This window comes from Pempheris klunzingeri, chromosome 10 (genome assembly GCF_042242105.1).
Source record: "Pempheris klunzingeri isolate RE-2024b chromosome 10, fPemKlu1.hap1, whole genome shotgun sequence".
Lineage (NCBI taxonomy): Eukaryota > Metazoa > Chordata > Actinopteri > Acropomatiformes > Pempheridae > Pempheris > Pempheris klunzingeri.
This window is the reverse complement of record NC_092021.1, coordinates 97,587-105,060: the sequence shown is the minus strand read 5'-3', so window position 1 is coordinate 105,060 and position 7,474 is coordinate 97,587. Positions and strand designations below refer to the sequence as shown.

Sequence of the window (7,474 nt, the reverse complement as noted above, 5' to 3'; positions counted from 1 at the left end):
AAAAAGTAGGGATGTGTTGGGCACTGGAAGGGCTAGTTTGGTTATTGGCAACATTATAAAATGTATTATTAATAAGACTGGACACTTCTAAGTGTCCTTATTGTGGCGAGCGGAGGGTCAGGAAAATAAAAAGATAGTCGTTCTTACTCTATTTAACAAATCAAGTTGCCAGACAACGCCACTTTGGGATCTCAGCCCAAAGAACTGAATGACGCACCTTTAAAGGCGCACAGGTCCGTTCACTCAGATAGCAAGAGACAGTGTTCCAATCTCAAAAAAAATATAAGTTTTATTAACAGAATTTGATTAAAATGATATAAAAACACACCATTCACACAGGGATTAAACTAGGGGACTAAATTAAAGCTGAGGATACCGGTGCACGAGTTGATGGAGCGGTGAATCCCAACAAAAACAAAAAAAAAAGAGAAGACACCCAGCTGTGACAGTCACACACACACACACACACGTGAAGGATGCCCGAATCCCAGGGAGCACAGCACACAAAAGGGGATCCCACCACCAGACCACCGGACCTCAGCAACTAAAACAAAAGAAACACACACACAGGTTAGTGGGGTTACAGTAATCCAACAGAACAACAATATACAAAAACAAATAAATGGCAGCAGAAATCAATTAAACTAAACAAAACTACCGGTTGCCAAATATAAGTTACTCAAAATACAAAAAGAAATAAGGTAAGAAACAAGAAAAACTCTGCCCAAATGAAATATCTAAACAAATAAATCTAAATACAAAAATAATCAATACAACAAATCAAGACAACGGAGAAGGGCAATGAAAACAAAAATGCAACCCACACTCCCAACAAACAGACTTTAAAAGGGCTCCAATCAAGCCAGTCAATTAACAGTCAGCACACCAGAGTACCACGCAATACTTGCGAGTGATGCAAGCCAAGGGAAAAGCAACTGTCTCAAGAAGGCAGGTCCACAGCTGGCGAAGCAGAACCTCTCCACCGGACGGACGATGGAAATCGGCGCGTTATAGCGGACACGCCGAGGAAACTCACTGACGCCGGTCTCCACAAAGCAGCAGCGATCCACACAACGCAGCAGGTCCCAACAAAGCAGGTCCCAACAAAGCAGGTCCCAACAAAGCAGCAGCGATCCCCAGCTACGAGCAGCGCCAACTGTGTTGTCAGCTGCTGACGCCACACACCTGAGCGCAAGAATCACCGTGCCGACAGTGAGCGGGGTACACGATCCATTAAAAAACTCCGGGGCACTCGAACCAAGGGCCCTGCCCGATGAGAGCGTGGTCGAGCCGGCAGTGACGCAACCAACCAGGAAGCAGAGAGGGAGAGCCAGCAGGGGGAAATCCACCCCTTAAATAGCCATGGCGCTGTCAGTGGTTGGCTATGGTGCTGCCAATTGGCACCGTCAAAATATAATAATGGCAACACAATTTCTATGCTGCTACATTCTACCCCTCCTCCTTGCATCGTCGCCCCGACGATGGATAAATCAATGCAAACCTGAAAGCTAACTCCAAGGCCTAAATAGAACTGAGACAGCGTTTGACACAAATACAGAAGGGTTACCAGCCTCAGCCCGTGCAGGTGGCTGTGGGAGACGATGAGGATTTGAGTGGTGTCCAGCAGTGGATCGTGCAGTCCTGCGCACAGTGACATCACTGAGACCAGGACTGACTGGGGGAGCAGCCATAGACACTGATGTTCCAACAGGTGAAGCTGTGGGAAGGTCTAGGTCCAATGGCACCTGAGGTATGGCCTGAGTCACAGGCGGAGGCTGTGCTGCAAGCACAACAGGAGGTGCCTCAGGGAGATTTTGTCTCAAAACCAACAAATCATACTCAAACACAGGCCCATCCTCAGAGGGTGGCTCATCTGCAGGTGGTGAGTGATGGGCAGAGGCTGAACCAGGTGAGTTTACTCTGACCACAGCCTTCAGCATGGAACGGTGAACCTGCTTAACCTTAGTCCCATCATCTACTGGTGCAATGGTGTACACAGCACCACCTTCTCTAGGTATCCTCAACACTTGATACTTAACAGAGCTCCACCGATCCTTGGTCTTATGAGGCCCTCTGGCACTGAAATCACGCAAAAACACTAACTGGCCCTCACTCAAAGGCAAGTCTCTAACATGCTGGTCATAGTTTTGCTTTCTACGGTTGGCTGCATATAGCAACCGCTCCCTAGCTCCCTCGAAAGCCATCTGGAGCCGGGCCTGGTGCTCCTGAACCCATTCATGGACAGGGCCACTAACTGGACTCTCCACTCTACCCAACAGGAAATCTACTGGGAGCCTTGGTTCCTGGCCAAACATCAGGAAGAAAGGGGACTCCCCAGTAGACTGATGGGGAGTAGTATTGTAACAATACAACAGTTGGGGCAAACATGAGTTCCAGTCTCTCTTCCGAGTCACTGGCAGAGTGCGCAGCAAGTTGTGGAGGGTGCGATTAAATCGCTCACACTGACCATTTCCTGCCGGATGGTATGGAGTAGTGCGCGATTTCGCAATGCCATACAAGCTGCAAAGCTGTGCAATCAAAGAACTCTCAAAATTACGGCCCTGGTCAGAATGTAAACGAGCTGGTACACCAAACTTGTAAAACCATTCAGCCACTATAACCTTCGCCACAGTGGAGGCACGTTGGTCCCGGGTGGGGACAGCTACTGTGAACTTGCTAAACACATCGGTCATCACTAAAACATTTTCTACACCATTCTGGGCAGGTTCTAAGGTGGTGTAGTCAACGGCGAGGATCTCATTTGGCCGGGATGCTAACAGATGTCCCATGAAACTGCGAGCTGTTGGGTGAACATCCTTGGCAACCTGACAACGCTCACAAGTCTGACACCACTGGGCAACATCAGAGGACATGCCAGGCCAATAACACCTAGACCGCAGGAGCGCCAATGTTCGCTCCACCCCTTGATGGCCATGTTCCTGGTGAACTTTGGTGAGAACCTCATTTGTCAGTGCACTAGGTAACAACAACTGAAGCACCGCTTCCGCACCATCAGATCTAAAAACTTTGCGATAAAGGACTTTATCCCTCTCAATAAGGCGGTCCCACTGCCGAAGCAGAGCCAGTGCAGAGCGGGACAGCTGTTGCCGCTCCTCATGGCTGGGACGCTGCCCTTTAACCCAAAACTTCAGCACGTCCTGCAGAACTGGATCTGCCTGTTGAAGGGCACAAAGGTCAGCTGGGGAATGCTGTGGCAAAGCTGCGATGGCGGTTTGAGTTACCTCGACTGTTCGCCAAGCCAGAGCTTGCTGCAAAGGCTTTGGCATGGCAGTACCTGGAAGCATGGCTTCCACATCCTGAGAACCAGGTGGGAACTGACGAGAGAGGGCATCTGCATTGGTGTTACTCCGCCCTGACCGGTACTTTATTTCAAAATCAAATGCAGCAAGTTGAGCTGCCCAACGTTGCTCAGTAGCGGCTAGCTTAGCAGAGGACAAGTGACTCAGGGGATTGTTGTCGGTGTACACAACACACTTATGCCCTAGCAAGTACTCTCTAAACTTCTCGGTCATGGCCCACTTAAGGGCCAAGAACTCAAGCTTCATAGAGCTGTAATTTACCATGTTCCTTTCAGTGGGCCTCAGACCTCGACTAGCGTAGGCAACTGGCCTCACTTTGCCCGCTTGCTCTTGAGAGAGCACTGCTCCCAAGCCACCATGGCTCGCATCGACCTCTAAGATGAAGGGGAGGGAAAAATCTGCATAGGCCAACACTGGTGCAGTGGTGAGTCTGGCTTTCAAAGCCTGAAAGCTCTGCTGACACTCTGCAGACCAACACCCTATAACTCCATGCTTAGACCTTTGATTTGTCTTTGAGCGGGCGCACTCAGATACAACCTTATGAAGGGGAGCTGCCAACTTGGCAAAACCCTCCACAAAACGCCTATAATAACTGGCGAAACCAAGAAAAGATCGCAACTCTGAGCTTGTAGTGGGAATCGGCCAATTGGCAACCACTTCAATTTTACTTGGATCAGTTGACACACCATCGCCAGAAATCACATGGCCCAAGTAATGCACTTCCTTCTGAAAGAAGGAGCACTTGCTGAGCTTGGCCTTAAGGCCTTCATGTTCTAGCCTGCTCAGCACAACCTTCAGTCTCTCCAAATGTTGTTCCACTGTTGATGAAAACACAACAATATCATCAAGGTACAATAACAGCGACTGACACTGCTGGTCTCCAAAAATGCGCTGCATCAACCTCTGAAAAGTGCCGGGTGCATTACAAAGGCCAAAGGGCATCCTATTCCATTCGAACAAGCCAAATGGTGTACAAAAGGCAGTTTTTGTTCGGTCTGCTTCTGTAACTGGTACCTGGTTGTAGCCACTGGCCAGGTCCAGAGTAGAGAACCAGCGGGCGCCAGACAATGCATCTAAAGATTCCTCTATGCGGGGCAGAGGGAAAGCATCTTTTCGGGTTTTACTGTTCAATTGCCGGTAATCCACACACATGCGGAGACTGCCGTCCTTTTTACGGACTAGGACAATGGGAGATGCATAGGGGCTACTACTCTCTCTGATTACCTGTGATGATAACAACTGGTTGATGTGCTCTTTTACAACCTCGTATTCAGAGGGTGGAATGCGCCTGTAGCGTTGCCTGACCGGGGCATCATCAACCAGAGGGATGTCATGAGAGACTAGGTTGGTACAACCCAGATCTCCATCATGAGCTGAAAAGACAGGTGTGTACTGGCTAAGAAGGGATCTCACCTGACCCTGCTCCTTAGGTGACAATGATGACAGGTCCAAGTCATCCACCTGCTGCTGTACTGTGGAAGTGACTGTCTGAGACGACACTGTGGCCACACCTGATGGCACTTCAGTGAGACCTGATGGAAGACTGACAACATTTACCGTGTCTAATGTGCCAACAACAGTCCGGGGATACAACAGCACATCAGTTGAGCCAACATTCACAACTGGTATATATGCGGTCCCTCTGATCACACGTACCAGAGCCGGGGAAGCAAGCAACCCCGCTGGCAAACCAGAATCTAACGGTTCAAACAGCACTGTGGAGTCTGAGTACAATTCTGAGCAGGTGGCTGCCACAATTTTCATGACACCACCAGGGATACGCCAAGCTCTCTTACCCCTGACCTTTAACCTCCCTGGACTGTCCGGCCGGGACTTAGCACTAGCACGATGGCACTGCTGCAGTGCCTGCACAAGGGGCTCTGGGGAATCAAAAACACAAGGCCGGGAGAACAAAGCCTTACCATGTTGTCCAAAAAGCTCTTGGTAACATTTATGCATGATGTTCATCCCCAAGACACCAGGTACCTGTGAAGGCACACCACCAGGCAGGTCTTTCACAACTAGCACCCCACAATGTGGCATTAACTTGCCACAAAGATGGACCTGTAGCTCCAAATAGCCAATATAGGGGATCGCTAGGCCGTTAGCGGCTCTAAGCTGCAACCAATGACATGATCGGAGGCGCTCCTGGCCCCAAGGCTCAAAATGCTGGCGGAAAAAGCTCTCAGAAATAGTAGAAACCATGGAACCAGTATCTACCAAACAAGGCACCTTCACTCCACCCATGTCCACATCTAAATGGGGACAAGAAGAAATCAGCTTAGAAGTGTCTAAACTATCTGAAACAGCCTGTGAGCCAGTAGCGGCCCCACCCAAACTGTGGCTCTGCAGTTCGGTGGGCACTAGTTTTCCGACGCCGAAGTGGAACGAGCCCGCACAACAGTATTGGACGGAGGTTGCAAGTGAGACTGGAAGGGAGGGGGGACATGCACTCTACACTCCCTTGCAAAATGACCAGGCTGATGACAGCGCCGGCATATTACTGGGCCATTACGACGAGGGGAACGACTACGTTGCTGAGAGCTCTGCAGCAGAGAAATGCTCTGAGTAAGCTGACTGAGCTGCTCCTGCTGACGCTTGAGCATCTCCCTCATCTCAGCCATCTCAGACACTGGGGGCGAAGAAATGATGCTCGGAGAAGGAACACGGACACCATACTGAACACCAACCACTGAGGGGACTGAATGACTGCGGCCTCTCACACCACCAGGCAAACCCTCCCGCTCCCATCGGATAGCCTCGGCTCTGACGTCAAGCAAGGTAAGGTCAGACTGCCTGCGCACCAACTGCTTCAACTCACGGCGCAGAGAACCATCTAGCACATGCTCAACAAACTGATCTCTCAACAGAGCTTGTGAATTGGGCATGCGACTAGGTGCGCTCTGCTCAACCTTCTCCATGAGGCCCATCAAAGCAAGGGAGAACTCCTGAAGAGTTTCTCCCTCTTGCTGTCTCCTGGAGAAGAAAGCCTCCTGCAGGGCAACATAGGATTCGGTGCACCCGTAAAGCTCCTGTAAAATGGCTAGTATTTTGTCAGGGTCTCCTCGCTCTGCAGTGGCACGGTACTTAATCTCCTCTCTAGCCTCTCCCTCAAGGTGGTCAAACAGAAAAAATGCCTGGTCAGACCGCGATAAATGTCTAGCCCTCATAGATGCCTGTACCTCCTCCACCCACTCACCCAAACCTATGCCTGTTCTTCCCCTAAAGATGGGACACTTCCTATCTCTGGGAACAAAAACTAGTCTCTCCGCTACAGGGGCGCCAACAGTAGATGGGGCAGCAGGTAACGATGAGGTGGATGGTACGGCACTAGGGTCAACCTCTTCACGACGCAACCGCTCATTATCAGCTTTTAACTGTGCAACCAATTCTCTGAGTTCCTGCAGTTCGGCCTCCATTGCTACAGCGAACTTCACTAAAATACTAGTAAATAATCTCAATGAGAGAACACAGAAAAGCAAAGGGTGCGGAAGAGATCTCACCACACTTGTACGAGGGATGACTGGGAACCACTGCTGCTTTGCCTTTAAACTAGGATGCTCTGATGTGCCTACAAGAAAAATACAGCAACATTATTAAAACCAAAAAAAAAAAACACAACAAACAAACATGAGATGGAACACACGTCTCTGCCTTTAAATGAGTAAATCCTGCCGACAACGCCAGGTTGTGGCGAGCGGAGGGTCAGGAAAATAAAAAGATAGTCGTTCTTACTCTATTTAACAAATCAAGTTGCCAGACAACGCCACTTTGGGATCTCAGCCCAAAGAACTGAATGACGCACCTTTAAAGGCGCACAGGTCCGTTCACTCAGATAGCAAGAGACAGTGTTCCAATCTCAAAAAAAATATAAGTTTTATTAACAGAATTTGATTAAAATGATATAAAAACACACCATTCACACAGGGATTAAACTAGGGGACTAAATTAAAGCTGAGGATACCGGTGCACGAGTTGATGGAGCGGTGAATCCCAACAAAAACAAAAAAAAAAGAGAAGACACCCAGCTGTGACAGTCACACACACACACACACACGTGAAGGATGCCCGAATCCCAGGGAGCACAGCACACAAAAGGGGATCCCACCACCAGACCACCGGACCTCAGCAACTAAAACAAAAGAAACACACAC

General features: G+C 49.4%; 1 long non-coding RNA gene across 1 annotated transcript; it reads right to left on the bottom strand.

Annotated features, from left to right (window-relative positions):
* Window positions 1-263: 263 nt before the first annotated feature.
* LOC139208916 (uncharacterized) lies at window positions 264-6,932 on the bottom strand. Its single transcript, XR_011585193.1, has 2 exons — window positions 6,824-6,932; window positions 264-544 (listed from the first exon to the last, which is right to left on the bottom strand). It is a non-coding gene; the product is annotated as an uncharacterized lncRNA (long non-coding RNA).
* Between the last annotated feature and the right edge of the window lie 542 nt (window positions 6,933-7,474).